The sequence below is a fragment of the Mya arenaria genome, chromosome 4, assembly GCF_026914265.1.
Source record: "Mya arenaria isolate MELC-2E11 chromosome 4, ASM2691426v1".
Classification (NCBI taxonomy): Eukaryota; Metazoa; Mollusca; class Bivalvia; order Myida; family Myidae; genus Mya; species Mya arenaria.
In genome coordinates this window covers 26,311,270-26,329,837 of record NC_069125.1, presented here as the reverse complement: position 1 = coordinate 26,329,837, position 18,568 = coordinate 26,311,270, and the positions used below count along the sequence as shown (strand labels likewise).

Below are 18,568 nucleotides of genomic sequence, written 5' to 3'. Positions count from 1 at the left end.
TAACCTTTCCTCTGTAAATTCCTTTACAAATACAACAGTACTTAGGGGTTTTCCTGCCCGTTTTCTTTATTAGTTTTGAATCTTTACTTTCCATTTTCACTTGTTGCTGTTTACTTCCTGGTTTGTGTAGTCCCCGGAAGTAAATTTCCGCTTTTTGCGCATGCCCACTTGAAGAGTATTCAGGGAAAGATAATCGAGTTATCGGAAAGGACAATAAGATACTTATTTACACCTGATTTGCTATAAATCTCACTCATTGGAATCATTTACACACAAACAAGTACTACAGAGTTGACTAACATCTTCATTCTTCTGAAATATTGGATTCAGAGCTGCATCTCCTGGATTCAGATTGCAGGACTACCGCCTGGGGAAAAGGCCGCAGCTAACTGGAGCTTATTGGCACATCATGATCTGCAAGCAAGACACAAAAGCAATGTTTTACACAAATAAAACTATCTGCCACTACTGTTAAAGTTTGAAAAAGGCCTGTAAACACTCATTTGAGGCATACACAACCTTTAATATAGTCATAAATGTGATAAATATGCAGAAAAGTTCATGAATTCAAAGATTTTCAGGACAAATTTAATAGAATATATAGTCTTTTGGACATTTTGCAATCAGTTTTTAACAACTCAAAGGTAAACCTCATCTTATTGAGTACCCAGATGCATTTTGCAAGCATTCAAACCAGACATGCTTAGAATTTCTTCTTACTTGGAGATGGTATTCCTTTCTTGAAAATCCTTGCCGAGAGCCGGTATGGAAAACCACAGAGACCACAGTTTTACCAGCACTGGTTCTTGTCCTTGAAAATTCCTCTGTGGCTACAGCAACCAGGCTGGCTATTAAAATAAGCAATAAATTAGGGTTTTTAAAACATTTATACTGTATTAAGGTTGTGTTTTTTAATGCATTAAGGGAAAAGGCTCTATTCTTTATGAAAGCTGCTCACTTTTTATTTATTTTGCCTTGAGAAATGTCAAGTTTTTCAATGAATAAATTGAATAAATGAATGAATTAATGAATATATATGAATGATTGATAGAATGAATTAATGAATTAATGAAAGGTGGCATTATTTCTTTAAAATTGGGATCTCATTGTGTTGCTGTGATTGTTAAAGTATATGTTTTCTTGTCCATAAGCTGAAAATCATATGCACACTAAATAAAACATCATTCTGCATCCTATGTGCAGTAAGTTTTGTTTAATTGCTTATAGAATTTGCAATTATTGTAATGTTTGCTTAAAAGAGCAAACAAAATGTGTGAATAGATGCACAATACAGACCAAAGACTGATACAAGTCAGCAGTTTCATTAGAAAATAATATTATTATCAAAGCCACATCAGAAATGATTGACAACATGAAAGAAATTCATTTAGGAATGGAACAAACAGTCTCAATGGGCTTTTATGACCAAACTGTCTCACTTTGTACTTCAGTTTGGATACCATTTTCTAATATATTATCTTGAAGTACTTACAAATTACAGCATGTTGGCAAACACCAAGTACAGCTTGGCCTCTGGTGGGCAGCTTGGTGGGGGGGGGGGGGGGGTCTTCAACAGACAGTTCCTCCTGGGTCTGCTTCCTATGTTAAAAAAATCCCTCCATTTATACTTTGGAATTGAAAGTGAGGCTTTCATTCATTAGTTACCATCATTTGGAACTATTTCCAAACATTAAATTGAAAGTGAAAGTAGTTTTTTTTAAAAATGTCAAAAATATATAAGAAAATTATATATTATTAATTTATATTATGTAATATAAGATTTTCACATTTCATACTCAAACACCAATATTCTATGGCTAAGCACTGTCAACTGGCCAAATTTCAACCAGATAGCTGTATAAATTAAGAATTTATAACAATTTAAAATAGGCCACCCCTCCAAAAGCTTCCTCTATATCAGGCGTGAGACCACAGTTATTTTTACTATATGTTTCATATAGACACTAACCTGGCTTTTGACTTTATACACACCCCAATTGAAAAACAAGGACATGGCATCTCTAGAACAATTCAAGACACAAAATATAATCACAAGAAAACACCATGTTGACCATTGACCCGACTGTCAAAATTGAGTTCAAATACATAACCCTTCCGCCAGGGAGTCAATCGGCTACAAACAACTAATTTTCAGACTTCCACAAGCTATGATTTTTCCAATATTTACATTGAAAACTATCAATTTCTGCAATAGAGTGTCAAATTCAGTCAAGTTCTCTGCAAAAAGAACATTTTTTGCTTCTTTTTCATTCAATTTTAATAAAATATTGATACTTGAACACAAGCACTCTTTGTTTCTGTATTCACATCCGGATCTTGGTCAACGGGGGGCAGATAACTGTGGTCTTGAGCCTATTTAAGCAACATTTTTTCAGAAACAGACTTCAAAACTCCTATAGTTCAGCTTCAGGCTATATGCAACACATACTGAAAGTTTGGCAATGATATATCAAACACTAAATGAATGAGACAAGTATTAGCACCTGTGGTATTTTCATAAAAAGCAGAAACAGCCATTTCCCTCAAATGTTAAGCCGCAAACCTTTGAAGAGCCATTATTTCCTTATGCATTGGAATAATTTGACCAAGTAAAGTTTTCCTTGTAGCTTTTAATGGTGTCTATAGAACAGCACCACAAAACTGGCCTGCCTACTCTTTTAAGATTTTTTCTAAGCAAAATAAGGTTTTTCCACTTCATCGGCTTAGTGTTTTATATAAAAAATGACATAGAGCCCAACTGAAATGCCTCAACTTGTCAAAATTTTGCTTTTCTGGTCCACTTATATACAAAGGTAACAGAACTGTTCAGTTTAACACAAGAAATTTAGTGATAATGTGTTAATAGACAGTCTAAACAACACTATATGCCAAATTGTTGGCTTCCGGGACAAATGGCGCAACAAAGGAAATGGCAAAAAACACACCAAAACTTAAAGATTCATGACAACTGCTAGTGTTTTCATGTATGAGGTGGCTACATGATGTAGAAAATGCAGAGATAGCATTATTATGCCCATTTTTAAAAAAAAATTACTTTAAGAATCTGTTTTGAAGGCTAGATTTGGCATTAAATTCAGAGTACAGCACTTCACTATTGTCTATAAGATGCTTATTTACACCTGATTTGCTATAAATCTCACTCATTGGAATCATTTACACACAAACAAGCACTACAGAGTTGACTAACATCTTCATTCTTCTGAAATATTGGATTCAGAGCTGCATCTCCTGGATTCAGATTGCAGGACTACCGCCTGGGGAAAAGGCCGCAGCTAACTGGAGCTTATTGGCACATCATGATCTGCAAGCAAGACACAAAAGCAATGTTTTACACAAATAAAACTATCTGCCACTACTGTTAAAGTTTGAAAAAGGCCTGTAAACACTCATTTGAGGCATACACAACCTTTAATATAGTCATAAATGTGATAAATATGCAGAAAAGTTCATGAATTCAAAGATTTTCAGGACAAATTTAATAGAATATATAGTCTTTTGGACATTTTGCAATCAGTTTTTAACAACTCAAAGGTAAACCTCATCTTATTGAGTACCCAGATGCATTTTGCAAGCATTCAAACCAGACATGCTTAGAATTTCTTCTTACTTGGAGATGGTATTCCTTTCTTGAAAATCCTTGCCGAGAGCCGGTATGGAAAACCACAGAGACCACAGTTTTACCAGCACTGGTTCTTGTCCTTGAAAATTCCTCTGTGGCTACAGCAACCAGGCTGGCTATTAAAATAAGCAATAAATTAGGGTTTTTAAAACATTTATACTGTATTAAGGTTGTGTTTTTTAATGCATTAAGGGAAAAGGCTCTATTCTTTATGAAAGCTGCTCACTTTTTATTTATTTTGCCTTGAGAAATGTCAAGTTTTTCAATGAATAAATTGAATAAATGAATGAATTAATGAATATATATGAATGATTGATAGAATGAATTAATGAATTAATGAAAGGTGGCATTATTTCTTTAAAATTGGGATCTCATTGTGTTGCTGTGATTGTTAAAGTATATGTTTTCTTGTCCATAAGCTGAAAATCATATGCACACTAAATAAAACATCATTCTGCATCCTATGTGCAGTAAGTTTTGTTTAATTGCTTATAGAATTTGCAATTATTGTAATGTTTGCTTAAAAGAGCAAACAAAATGTGTGAATAGATGCACAATACAGACCAAAGACTGATACAAGTCAGCAGTTTCATTAGAAAATAATATTATTATCAAAGCCACATCAGAAATGATTGACAACATGAAAGAAATTCATTTAGGAATGGAACAAACAGTCTCAATGGGCTTTTATGACCAAACTGTCTCACTTTGTACTTCAGTTTGGATACCATTTTCTAATATATTATCTTGAAGTACTTACAAATTACAGCATGTTGGCAAACACCAAGTACAGCTTGGCCTCTGGTGGGCAGCTTGGTGGGGGGGGGGGGGGGTCTTCAACAGACAGTTCCTCCTGGGTCTGCTTCCTATGTTAAAAAAATCCCTCCATTTATACTTTGGAATTGAAAGTGAGGCTTTCATTCATTAGTTACCATCATTTGGAACTATTTCCAAACATTAAATTGAAAGTGAAAGTAGTTTTTTTTAAAAATGTCAAAAATATATAAGAAAATTATATATTATTAATTTATATTATGTAATATAAGATTTTCACATTTCATACTCAAACACCAATATTCTATGGCTAAGCACTGTCAACTGGCCAAATTTCAACCAGATAGCTGTATAAATTAAGAATTTATAACAATTTAAAATAGGCCACCCCTCCAAAAGCTTCCTCTATATCATGGCGTGAGACCACAGTTATTTTTACTATATGTTTCATATAGACACTAACCTGGCTTTTGACTTTATACACACCCCAATTGAAAAACAAGGACATGGCATCTCTAGAACAATTCAAGACACAAAATATAATCACAAGAAAACACCATGTTGACCATTGACCCGACTGTCAAAATTGAGTTCAAATACATAACCCTTCCGCCAGGGAGTCAATCGGCTACAAACAACTAATTTTCAGACTTCCACAAGCTATGATTTTTCCAATATTTACATTGAAAACTATCAATTTCTGCAATAGAGTGTCAAATTCAGTCAAGTTCTCTGCAAAAAGAACATTTTTTGCTTCTTTTTCATTCAATTTTAATAAAATATTGATACTTGAACACAAGCACTCTTTGTTTCTGTATTCACATCCGGATCTTGGTCAACGGGGGGCAGATAACTGTGGTCTTGAGCCATTATTTAAGCAACATTTTTTCAGAAACAGACTTCAAAACTCCTATAGTTCAGCTTCAGGCTATATGCAACACATACTGAAAGTTTGGCAATGATATATCAAACACTAAATGAATGAGACAAGTATTAGCACCTGTGGTATTTTCATAAAAAGCAGAAACAGCCATTTCCCTCAAATGTTAAGCCGCAAACCTTTGAAGAGCCATTATTTCCTTATGCATTGGAATAATTTGACCAAGTAAAGTTTTCCTTGTAGCTTTTAATGGTGTCTATAGAACAGCACCATAAAACTGGCCTGCCTACTCTTTTAAGATTTTTTCTAAGCAAAATAAGGTTTTTCCACTTCATCGGCTTAGTGTTTTATATAAAAAATGACATAGAGCCCAACTGAAATGCCTCAACTTGTCAAAATTTTGCTTTTCTGGTCCACTTATATACAAAGGTAACAGAACTGTTCAGTTTAACACAAGAAATTTAGTGATAATGTGTTAATAGACAGTCTAAACAACACTATATGCCAAATTGTTGGCTTCCGGGACAAATGGCGCAACAAAGGAAATGGCAAAAAACACACCAAAACTTAAAGATTCATGACAACTGCTAGTGTTTTCATGTATGAGGTGGCTACATGATGTAGAAAATGCAGAGATAGCATTATTATGCCCATTTTTAAAAAAAAATATTTATACCGCTTTGGTCATGTCTAAAACGTTAATTTCTGAATAAATGTAACTTTATAAAAGTTATACAATAGCACATTGCTTTATTTACAGGTCACACAGAGTATCAGATGAGCAGAATTTCATAAAAAATGACGGCACCAGTTTTTGAATTGATATATGTGATTTATTGTATGTATAGTTGTGCTGTGTATACACATTTACATACATTTGTACATGAAAGAAATATGTTAATGCAACATTTTGTATTTACCTCTCCATGGAAAATTCCAAATCTCCTCTTCCAACGTCCAAACGTACACTCAATGAGTACCCTTGTTCTGCAGAGCCCCCTATTGAAGTTTGTCTTTTGGTTGGTGTCTGCAACTCTGTATGGTGTCATCAAGTATCTTGAACACGCATACCTGCCAAAAGTACACAGTCTGCATTAAATCATATCATACATTGTGTGTATAAAAACGTTTAATACCTTCAAATAAAACATGTTTTATACTTCTTAAAACTTCTTAAACACTATTATTGTGGTATTCAGTTAAGAGAAACAAAGGCCATTTTATCGTGACCTTTAAAAACACATTTGTAATCTAAATCAGATACAATCTCCTAAATTGTGCTGAAATCAGTAAACAGAACATTTTGTCATGGTCAATAATACTTTTAGCGATGTAAACGTTGTACGTTATTGCTTATTATTATAAGTTGATACTGGTATAAAATCTTGTCGAAATTCATGATAATGTAGCTACATTGTATTTTACATTTACATACCCGCTGTCTCCAAGAATAATCCCATCTTCCAAACCCCTGTGTTTTCTCTCCATGTGGCATCCAAGTGTGGATGTTCTGAATATAAAGCTATCGTGAGCTGATCCAGGCCACTGCGCATTGATAAATGTGAATTTTCCTGAAAGGATAAATACATGTAAAGGGGAGATAACATGACTGTGTTTATGAAGTTGTGAATGTTGACCATTTCATTTTAAGCCGTTATAGCTAAAGTTTGTGGGCGATACTATTTCCCGGTCTCTCCTCGTAAAATCCGGTCTCATCCGGTCTCATAATTCCCGGTTCATAACTTATGGCCCCAGGCAACGGATTGTGTTGCTGATGTTTATAACAAGATTTTGACAATCTTATTTGTTTTTATATGTAACAAAATGGTATAAAAATATATAAACATTATGTCTTAATTTATGCAATTTGTTATAGGTCTACACTGTTTATGCAATTTGTGTTTAAGGTGTAGAGAAAGATGCGATGGCAGTACAAATGCTCATGCTTTTTTTGCATAAAAGATTGAGGACGGCTAGAGTATGAAGTAACTTAGAATTGCACCTTTTAAATTATGTTATGTCAAATTTGTTTATTGTTCTTCCTTTTTTGTTTACCCCCCCCCCTCCAGACATTATATTTTTTAAGCATTAATGATTACAATTGAAAAATTCCATGTTTGCTTATCCGACTCATATCGATACGATACTGTATGTTTATTGGGTAAACCATTATACAATGTTCATAGCATGTAAACAAGTAAATCAATGAATGGAGGAAAAGTACACAAACATTTTCTGGAGCTAATAGTTGCAATGTTATAACATCCTAATATAGTAAGTATGCGTGTGCTTAGACATTAAAGCTACTAGATGAAGAGTGTTTATTTAAAGTTGCGCCATTCTTAAGTAATCAACACATTATGTCTCCATTTTTCATTTATAATTTTGTGCTATTCGCTAACATTGAATACATTTGAATACCTTCGTCATTATTACACAACTTTAGCCGAATATATTTTATTTGTCAACTTGAAGTTTGCAATTAAATCTCTAGCTGCTTAAGAAATCTGATGCTGATTATTTTATTTATTTTTGAATTTGGTTACATGTTATCATCGTATTATTTTTAATCAAGATTATTAGAGCCGTTGCATAACAATCATTTATTTTATAAAATTGCCTTTATAATAAACAACAATATTTTTAGGGTATGAACCGAACAGTAGCCGTGCGTGTGTAATAAAACTGGCTAATCCGTTTATCATGCCCTTAACGAGGGACATTCGCTAATCTCTGACACGCGTTGTATAACGCATTTACACATTTCATGGTATGACATTATTGTGTATTGTCATAAACCTGTTATGAAGAGTTCCTTGACAAAATAAAATGATAATAAATAAACTTTTGAAATATTCGGCAGGCTATTTTACAAATAAAAATATAACTTACAAGATACAAGAATCTTTATTTAAAGTCGTCATGATCGGTGGAACTACGATGCTCCTACTTTATCAAAATGTAACAAATCTCAGCTTATAAAAGTTCCAGGACTTCTATAACAACCAAATGTACATGCCTGATGTGTCTTTGCAACTGCTAAGCTGTGGATTTTTGTTTTAAGAATGGCTATGTAATTTATACAAATGTCAATTTCGTTGTAAGTGAAATGAGGGAACATCTGTCTAGAAAATAAAAAAAAATCCGTTTCATAAAGAAAATGAAAAGTCGCGATCCCTATGACTTTCAAATTAAAAACATTCTGTTTATGTGAAATGCCAGAATTCGTCGATAGTTTAGTTATTTGCGAAAATAGTACATGCAAGAAAAGATTCCACATGAAATGCGTCGGCATAAAATTTAAAATTAGACGATCAGTTGGCAGAAATACATAAGGCAACTGGTCGTGGAAGTGGATCTGCTGCAACAAAATCAATAGTTAAACAAAAGAAAAATAATAGAATTAATTCCTTAAGTACTGAGTAAAGTTACAAATTTGATTTACATGTTGTCAAGCATTGTTTCTTTTTGGTATTACTATGATCAATAGTATACTTATAACTGAATTTAATATGAAAAAAACACACAATGTGTTTGGGATTCATGACATTAATTTTAGTACATGTGCATATTTTATGTTTTAATCTTTGCCTTAATTTATTATATGTTTTATTGATATAAAATATGAAATAAATGGTGACATCATTTTCATCAAATATGTAATGTTTTAATCAACTGTAATCTTTTGTAATCCTATTACCCCTGCGGTCATTAGCACCTTTTTTTATCACGCCCGATAGCTACTATAAAATTTGGAAAACAGAGACCGGATGAGACCGGAACCGGGAAATAGTATCGCCCAAAGTTTGTTGACCTTGACACATTCGGAACTCCTCGGCCATTTTTTCAAAAACAACCTCGGATGTATGCCGGTACATCTGTTGAAGTAGTCCGTATTTTTTTTAATAAAATCATTAATTAAATGTAGTGTTTAAGAGTTCTATTCATTGCTCTCAGTTTAAATTGATTGCCAGTGAAGTGTATTATTGCAAACATAATTACGATTCCCAAGAGTTAAGTCATAAATTTTAACTACTAAATAAGATTACTACGCGATCTATTTGCAGCGGACTTAAACGTACCACTTTTTAAGTATGTAAACCGTCCATATACATCCGAGGTTGTTTTTGAAAAAATGGCCGAGGAGCTCCGAATGGACCTTGACATTGAAAGGAAAGTTTGGTCGACTTCATAGGTGAAAACATGTCCGACGATAAAAATGGATTAGATCATAATACTATCACGGATGTTTAAACCATGCTAGAATATCTCAACTACATCGGAAAAGATCAGCGACTTTAAATAGGTAAGACTAATTTTGTTATAGCACAGTTATTAAATCAACGATGTCTTCGATGAACATTTATGAAGTTGGGATTCCACGCCTTGGTATTTTAGATAGATTGTGTACAGCAGTAGCGTTTCTATTTTTAGACTCATTTATTTTATTCACTTATTAAATGCAGACGATTTATTCGGTACTCTGTTTTTTGCATTTTAACAGGTAAAAATTGAGCAAGCGTATTGCTTTTTTAAACTACAGAGCAATACAATTTAGCAGAAATAAACTCATTAATAATAATAATATATATCAGAAATTGTGTTCATACCAAGATCAATGACTGTCTCCACCAGGAATCCCACTGAAAGCAGCCTGATCTTTACATAACTCGACAACTTTGTTGTGCAGTTCTCCACATTTTTTTTTCTGGGGGTCCACCTCCTGTTGCAGCAATCGACCTTTTCCTAACAACCTCATCTTTCTTTACCTCTCTTTGCAAATTATCCCATTTGTTTTTTATCTGTGATGCTGTCCTTATTGTAACACCAACATTACTTACTTCTTTGGCAATTTGTTGCCAAACTTCAAGCCTTTTTTTCTGGCTTCTTCACTACCTTTAATGTTTCTTTATTCTTTTCATACTGTTCCACAAGAACACTTATTTCAGTAGCAGTGAAATTAAAACTTTTTCTTTTTAATCTGAGAAAAAAACGTTAATAAAATCTTATGTCACACTGAGTTACGTTTGTAACATTTTATCAACACATTTTAAAAGCATTTAGCACTAAGTGATAAGACCCTTTTTACTCTTCCGGCCATAATGTTGTTTATTCACTGTTTAAAAATGTTTCATCTAGGCTTGATATAATTATTATTCTAATGCATACATGTGATAATTTCTTGGGTCGATTCCGGGACACTCATCGTAATGTCAACGCACACTAGGGGGGTCCGGGGGCATGCCCCCCCAGAAATTTTTGTGCATTCTATAGCATATCTGGGGCTATTTTAGTCGTTTTTAACGTCGGGGGAAAATGTACCTATTTTGACTGCCAAGACGTATTTTTTTACTTGACATGGTTGTTTTTTTTCTGCATTTTCTTGAAAAAATAAAACCACCAGATATTTTCCCAGGATTTAAATGAAGTGCTAACCAGGAGGAGCCTGGCTAAACATTGGTCAAATTCTTTAACTTCGGTATGAATATCAAATAAAGAAGATTGGTTGCCATGGGAGCATGCAGAATAACTTTCTCACAAAGGTTTTTGTTGCTTCATAGTATTGTATAAATGAGTATTCTTGATCTGAACACTAAAGCTAGAAAAAACAAATGAATGACCATTGACATATTTGCTTGTTTCTCTCCAATAAACAGCTGTTTTTCAATTATATTGTAGCACACGCCATATAACAAATGTTGTCCAAAATAAACAATAACATAACTTTTCATTTAATTGCGTTCAATATCAATGTGAATCTTCATTTTACCCAAAAATTCATCAATTGATGGGTTTTATTGATGAACACAAATGTGTTTTTATGAAAAACTATAGCATATATGCAAAATAAAAGTATAATTTTTAGACAAGAAATTGTCTCCATGGTTACCGTGGAATCAATTTCAATTACTGATAGCTTAATTAAAACTTTAACATTTCAATATCACTGTCTGAAAGTTTGAATCCTGTAGAACAAGTATTATTTAAATTGTATTCTTTTTAAGTCAATGGGTGATATATTTAACATTTACTTAAAACAACTCAGCAGTGAGAACTGAACTACACTTAAAACATTGCAGCATGGTAAGGGTTAATAAGCATTTTTTAAAACATATTGATTCATCAAACAGAATACACCTAAATGTGTTGAACTTCAAATAAAATTCTTCACAATTTTTCAAAATATCTATATTCAGCAGAAATACAAAAGTATACATAGTTTCAAATGCTTTCAAATTACATATAGAATAACATAGAATAATAATTTATAATAATAAACTTTAGGTTTTTTATCGACTACATTACCATTATTTTATGAATATTTATCTGCTTTATCTAATTTAATGTCATAATAAATAATTTTCAGCAAATAAAAATTCACATTACGGTATTTTAGTGATACTTAGCTATGGAAAGAAGAACAGTTAACAATATATGTATTTTGGACAAACTAAAAGAAAGAAATATATATTCTGTTTCAATTATTGTGGGAGCAGTACCATGCACATGATATACAGTAATGTGTGAGAATTTCCTTAGGGAGATAGATTTATTGCTAGGCGACTAAACAGCTTTAAATGAACCGTCATTCTTTTTTATATTTATTTCCATGTAATATTTTATGAAATATTGTATGAGCATGTGTTCTTATGTATATTTTATATGTATTTCATATTTGTTATGTATTTTATTTGAACTGTTTGTTGCATTTTTATTCTAATTATATTCTTGATTTTTAAAATAAATTTAAAAAAAAATTGCTTATTGTTGTAGGTAGTATATAAAAAGGTGAGAATTTAAGGGGTTGAAAAGTCTTCGTTTATTAGGGGTTGAAAAGTCTTTGTTTTGAGGGGGGGTGAAAAGTCTGAGCACTTTTAGGGGTTGAAATGACAAAGGGGTTGAAAAGTCTTTGATTTCACAAATCACAAAGGGGTTGAAAAGTCTTGGGGTTGAAAAGTCTGACGAGACTTTAAGTAAAACGAGACTTTACGCGGTAAATTTAAACAATTAACCATTTAAATATTATTTACAGTTTATAATGGTTAGTATTGGATTGGTTTGTTCCTTTGTCCATTCGTCAATATGCTTCAGTTCAGTCGCGTTCGTATTATTTGTATTAAACCTGTAATCGGTATTTGACCAGCCTGGCCACTCCACTTTCAGACCACACCAAAGAAAATGGGTTGCTTCCCATGCACACACTTTTTTCAAAGACATTCAAACATTTGTCAACCTCGTTTACAAACACATGCATTGTACAAAAATAATTCGACAATTTGCACAATTCTGCTTTCGTATCATATGAGTATGTGTCCCAATTTTCAACAATGTCAGGCATCATAGACTCTTTCAATTCTTGTAGTTGTTTATTGAATATTGGATTGATGGCACCTTGGTCAGACATTGTTGCAACAAAAGTACTTACCAATTGTGCAATGTCATTTTGATCATGTTTGAGTGCATTTGATAGTTCAAACTAATTTTCTTGAAATGTTTCAAACAATGTTTTTGAGTCTCCTCCAGCAATTTCTGACAAACCTTGGCTGTATGTTATATTATCTGATGTTGTAATCTGGAAAGATTGGAAATGACAATGGAACTTTGATGTAGCATCTTGATGTAAGCAATTTCCCTTGACTGTTGAAGCATCGCCACCTGCATTCACCATAGCCTCTGCAACCTGAATCTGTGCCACGCGTTTTGCTTCAATTCTGAGACGTGATAGGACACCCATACTAGGAAGCCTACTGAGTGTCGTCCCTGTCAAACTTTGCACAACTGTTTTCATTTAATACACCATTTTTCTGGCTGACACCAAATTCATTGACTAAAGTCATATTTGTTTGATGGACTTCTGATGTGTACTGGCCATTATAAAAGCTCATTATTTCAATATCATTCAAAACTTCATTAATCTCTTCGAGTTTAGCAGTTTGATTTTCCTTTTCTAAGATTTCATGTCTAATTGTCTAAATTTTATCATGATTTGTTTCCATTTCAAAATTTCTAGATTTTTTGACCCTACAAATCTTCACTAACAATGATTTTCTGTCATTTTCAGTGTATTTACTTCAGATTGCAGTGATTCATTTTTTTCTTTTACATCACTCTTTTCCAGTTTGAGTTGTTCCAGCTCTGTTTTTATTTCGTTAACCTCATTTTCTTTCTTTTATATGGCTTTCTCTCTGCGTTTTAATTTTTGGTTCAGATTTCTTGTGGAATTTTTCTTAACCTTTTCACATAACATTGAAATTCATTAGTTGTTTTATCTAGCTGATCTGATATGTGTTGAAATTTCTGTTGCCATAACTCTAGTTAATGTTGCAAGCTGTGAGATTCTCTTTTATACTTCATGGCTTCACCGTAGCGATCATTCATCATATCTAACCATTTCATCTGAATGTCAAGTTTTTTTCCATAATGTTCAATTTGAAAAGAAAGGTTTTCATTTGAATCTTCAACATGTTCTATTTCTCTTTTCAACTTGTGATTCTCCTGAACAACATTCCTTGCAGCATCTTGCACTTGTCTTATTTGGCTTTCATCTGCAAGTGTTGTATCTTCAGTAATATTTTTTTCAGACCTGTGCATGAAAACCAGATTGCAAAATAGAACACAATTCGACATCATGCTTTTGTAATCTTCACTCTGAGACATGATTCTGGTGATGATCGCAACACTTCAAACTCTTATTGAATTTTTCTGACTGCAACAGGCTGACATTACTTCTCCCAATTTCTAAAATTTCCTTGTTCAATGGTGGACCTAGAACAATAAAAAAGTTTAGGTCAACAATGAGTTTAACTTGCTGCCATTAAATGAAGATGTGAAGAGAGAACAAGCATATTTGTTGAATTTATAGTTTAAGAATATTAAAAATTGACCTATCGACCTAGTTTCTAACCCAATGTGACCTAGTTTAAAACTAATTAACCATTTCACTAATGAAAACTATTTGGACTAAGGAACATCCATGTACATTGATAAAACATCAATTTTGAATTCAACTTCATGCACTAACTAAAGCATTTGTTAACAGAGAACAGAACTATACATTCAGTCATTTTTATATTGTTGAAAAGTGAAACAACTCGTCATTAATTCAACATTTTGACAACGATATAATAAATGTTTTCCATACCTAATAATCCAATTTTACTAATTTGATCTTCTGACAGATTTCTTTTAAACACCTATCGCCAGACCTGAAAAATACAACAACATGCTTTAAATTTTACGGAACGTGAACTTGGGTGGGGTAAACGTCAACGTGAAACGTAATCAAAACATGGCCGAATGGGATGGAAAATGAATTTCTGACGTAATAAATACAGCGTAAAAAGTGAAATAACCGCATATTTTTGTTGCAAAGATAACGTAGTGTTCGTATTTGATTGAACACTTTTATTAATTAATATATTACCTGTTGTTTCTCACTGTTTTCGCCTTCAATTTAACACCATTTCGTTATTTGTTTATGATTACACACATTATATGGATAAACCAAATTATAGTATAATTAAAGCATATTTTTAGTATGAAAATCATTTATAATAAAATTTAACGCTGCTTTTAGGAAAAAATTGAAATTACTTATATAAATCTACCTGAATTTCTTCAACATCATTTGCAACTGTATTAAGACATTAGGCCACTCCTTTTTTATTTTTTGGTTTACAAATTTTTTTGGAAAAAATGTCCGCCGGGTGGTCGAAAAAAAAAAGGAAAAAAAGAAGGAAAAAAAGTCACAAAGCATACTCTTAAAGGGTGAAAAACAGAGAACAACATAACAAAAATGAAAAATTATATCATTTACTTGACATTTTAAATTCTTAAACTGTTATTAATGCATGTGTTAAAATACACTCAAAGTTTCAAAGTTCTAATTAATTACACAGTTTAAATCTTACACACTGTGCATATAAAACATCAATAAAATTGACTATAGAACATGTACATACATGTATAAACTACACTTTTTATCAAAGATACATTGAATATCACTCAGCAAGACATTTGTTTAGCTTTAAGGGTATGCTAAACAAAAGCGAATGCAGAACACTTAAAAACTGACCAATATTAAATTTAAACAAAACAAAGAGAAGGGGCATTTTACGCATTAAAATACATAAAAATTGCACTGTATTCAAACGATACATTACATTTTCTAAACATTGTCTCAGTTATATCAATATTGGAAAATGTCAATAAAGTGAAATAATTACCAATTTTATTTTTGCCTAAATAGAGCATTTCGAGATTTTCTGACATTGTTAAAATGCAGTAATTCATGATTTTTGTATGCTCACAGGAGTGACCTCTTTGATAAGTCTGAAGAAAAATATATATATTAGGTTAAATGTCACTAAAATTTGTACAGGTTGAATGACACCAAAGCAGGAGTTCATTCCCATCAAATCACTGTGGTATTAGACTGCTGACAAAAGATCAGGTCACAGTCTTTCATATCCAAGTTCAAAAAATTAATGTTTATGGCTTAACGCGATTTAACGTTTAAGAAAAAAATATGTTTTTGTGACAGTCACTCACAGATTGACAATTTTGACATTTAAAAAAAAAAAATGTTTCAGAATAGGCTTAATTTGGTATAAATTCCAGCAAGGTCATATACATGTAAGGTAACACATATTAGAACAGGTCTCAATTGTTTAGAAAATGCCGAAGAAAACATTTGTTCACTATTTCTTTAAGCCATATATTTGTGTAGATTTATTCTAATGAATCACATCCATTACTTTGTTGATATCAATTGAAAGGCTTTTGAGAAATGACCGAGAAGAACTGTCAATCTATGAGAGAGCAGCTTCAATCTGTGAGAGAGCAGCTTTAATGCTTTGTTTTAATTTTCTGAATGACAATCATAATATTTTCAAAGTTTTAAACCTCCACCTGGACCAAATTTAAGAATTTATGAAAAATTAAAGTATTATCATGTTGAAATTCTACTACAATATTGAATTGTTAATACTGTCATTATATGTTGATTAATTGTACAGACATGCAGGTATATTTTGGCTAAAACCAGTACTTGATTGTTGCATTATTGTCCGAATTATGAAAATACACAACCATTACCTCTTCTGCCATTTTTCATTAGAATTAAAGCCATGAATTCAGAGCCGGCAGCACCATTGGTACCATACTCCCCTCTGAAAATAACAATTAAATCACAATTCAAATGTCTGCCATTTATAGGCACAGTAAACATGTCAGCATTTTTTATGTTTCTGCACCCCCAACACCACTTGATATTGTAGAATTTAACCTTGAAAGAAATGTGTGCTTGTTTATGTGTTCAATCCCATTTCGCTTGACCACTGAATAAATATAATTAACTGACAGTCAAAGATTATGTTTGGTTTAAGCATTGACTATATAAAACATATGGCTGTGGTTATATAAAGACATCTAATCATATATAATGAAGTTTATAAATATATCTGATACTGAGTTAAGAAAGTCTAACATTATTATCAATCTAAGCAGATCCAGACTTACTTGTATTTCAAAGAAAGTATTTGTGTTCTTATTATATTTGCCACTGAACACTGAGCTCCAAAATTATTTTTTTACTATCTTAGCATCTGTCAAATGGAAGCAGACTTACCCCACTTACTAAAAATAAATGACATTTCCATTTAGTTCCTCCTTAGGGCCCTTTTTAGCTTGACTATTCGAAGAATAAATAGGACTATACTTACTTGCCACGGCGTCGGCGTCCGGTTAAAGTTTAAGGGCAAGTTGGGATTTTCACTTATATCTCATATACTCTTCATTCAATTCACACAGTTGTTAAGGACCATCACTAAATGAGGTTAGATAACTCCATAGTATACTTTATACAAATTATGGCCCCTGATTGTGACTAAGGAACTTAGGTTAAAGTTTTAGGGCAGGTGAAAGTTTTAGGGCAAGATGGGATTTTAATAAAACAAACTTCAATACCCTTCATTCAATTGACTTATTACAAAATCGCACATTTATTGACAACCATCTTACAATAAGGTTACATTACTCCATTTTAACCCTTAATACAAATAATGGCCCTTGATTGACTTTTTAAAAAAAGAATCAATTTTTATTTCTTTCGACAGGCACATTTTCTTAACCAAGTTTTCTAAAAAGGGAAAACAAGTTAAACAACACTATATGCCAAATTGTTGGCTTCCGGGACAAATGGCGCAACAAAGGAAATGGCAAAAAACACACCAAAACTTAAAGATTCATGACAACTGCTAGTGTTTTCATGTATGAGGTGGCTACATGATGTAGAAAATGCAGAGATAGCATTATTATGCCCATTTTAAAAAAAAAAATACTTTAAGTATCTGTTTTGAAGGCTAGATTTGGCATTAAATTCAGAGTACAGCACTTCACTATTGTCTATAAGATACTTATTTACACCTGATTTGCTATAAATCTCACTCATTGGAATCATTTACACACAAACAAGTACTACAGAGTTGACTAACATCTTCATTCTTCTGAAATATTGGATTCAGAGCTGCATCTCCTGGATTCAGATTGCAGGACTACCGCCTGGGGAAAAGGCCGCAGCTAACTGGAGCTTATTGGCACATCATGATCTGCAAGCAAGACACAAAAGCAATGTTTTACACAAATAAAACTATCTGCCACTACTGTTAAAGTTTGGAAAAGGCCTGTAAACACTCATTTGAGGCATACACAACCTTTAATATAGTCATAAATGTGATAAATATGCAGAAAAGTTCATGAATTCAAAGATTTTCAGGACAAATTTAATAGAATATATAGTCTTTTGGACATTTTGCAATCAGTTTTTAACAACTCAAAGGTAAATCTCATCTTATTGAGTACCCAGATGCATTTTGCAAGCATTCAAACCAGACATGCTTAGAATTTCTTCTTACTTGGAGATGGTATTCCTTTCTTGAAAATCCTTGCCGAGAGCCGGTATGGAAAACCACACGAGACCACAGTTTTACCAGCACTGGTTCATGTCCTTGAAAATTCCTCTGTGGCTACAGCAACCAGGCTGGCTATTAAAATAAGCAATAAATTAGGGTTTTTAAAACATTTATACTGTATTAAGGTTGTGTTGTTTAATGCATTTAGGGAAAAGGCTCTATTCTTTATGAAAACTGCTCACTTTTTATTTATTTTGTCTTGAGAAATGTCAAGTTTTTCAATGAATAAACTGAATAAATGAATGAATTAATGAATATATATGAATGATTGATAGAATGAATTAATGAATTAATGAAAGGTGG

At 32.5% G+C, this 18,568-nt stretch overlaps 2 long non-coding RNA genes across 2 annotated transcripts; both read right to left on the bottom strand.

The window, feature by feature from the left end:
- Window positions 1-258: 258 nt before the first annotated feature.
- Window positions 259-4,480, bottom strand: LOC128231897 (uncharacterized). The gene is made up of 6 exons (XR_008260450.1): window positions 4,401-4,480; window positions 3,629-3,756; window positions 3,209-3,322; window positions 1,493-1,599; window positions 721-848; window positions 259-414 (listed from the first exon to the last, which is right to left on the bottom strand). It is a non-coding gene; the product is annotated as an uncharacterized LOC128231897 (long non-coding RNA).
- Window positions 4,473-18,262, bottom strand: LOC128231906 (uncharacterized). Its single transcript, XR_008260459.1, has 3 exons — window positions 18,209-18,262; window positions 17,789-17,902; window positions 4,473-4,506 (listed from the first exon to the last, which is right to left on the bottom strand). It is a non-coding gene; the product is annotated as an uncharacterized LOC128231906 (long non-coding RNA).
- Between the last annotated feature and the right edge of the window lie 306 nt (window positions 18,263-18,568).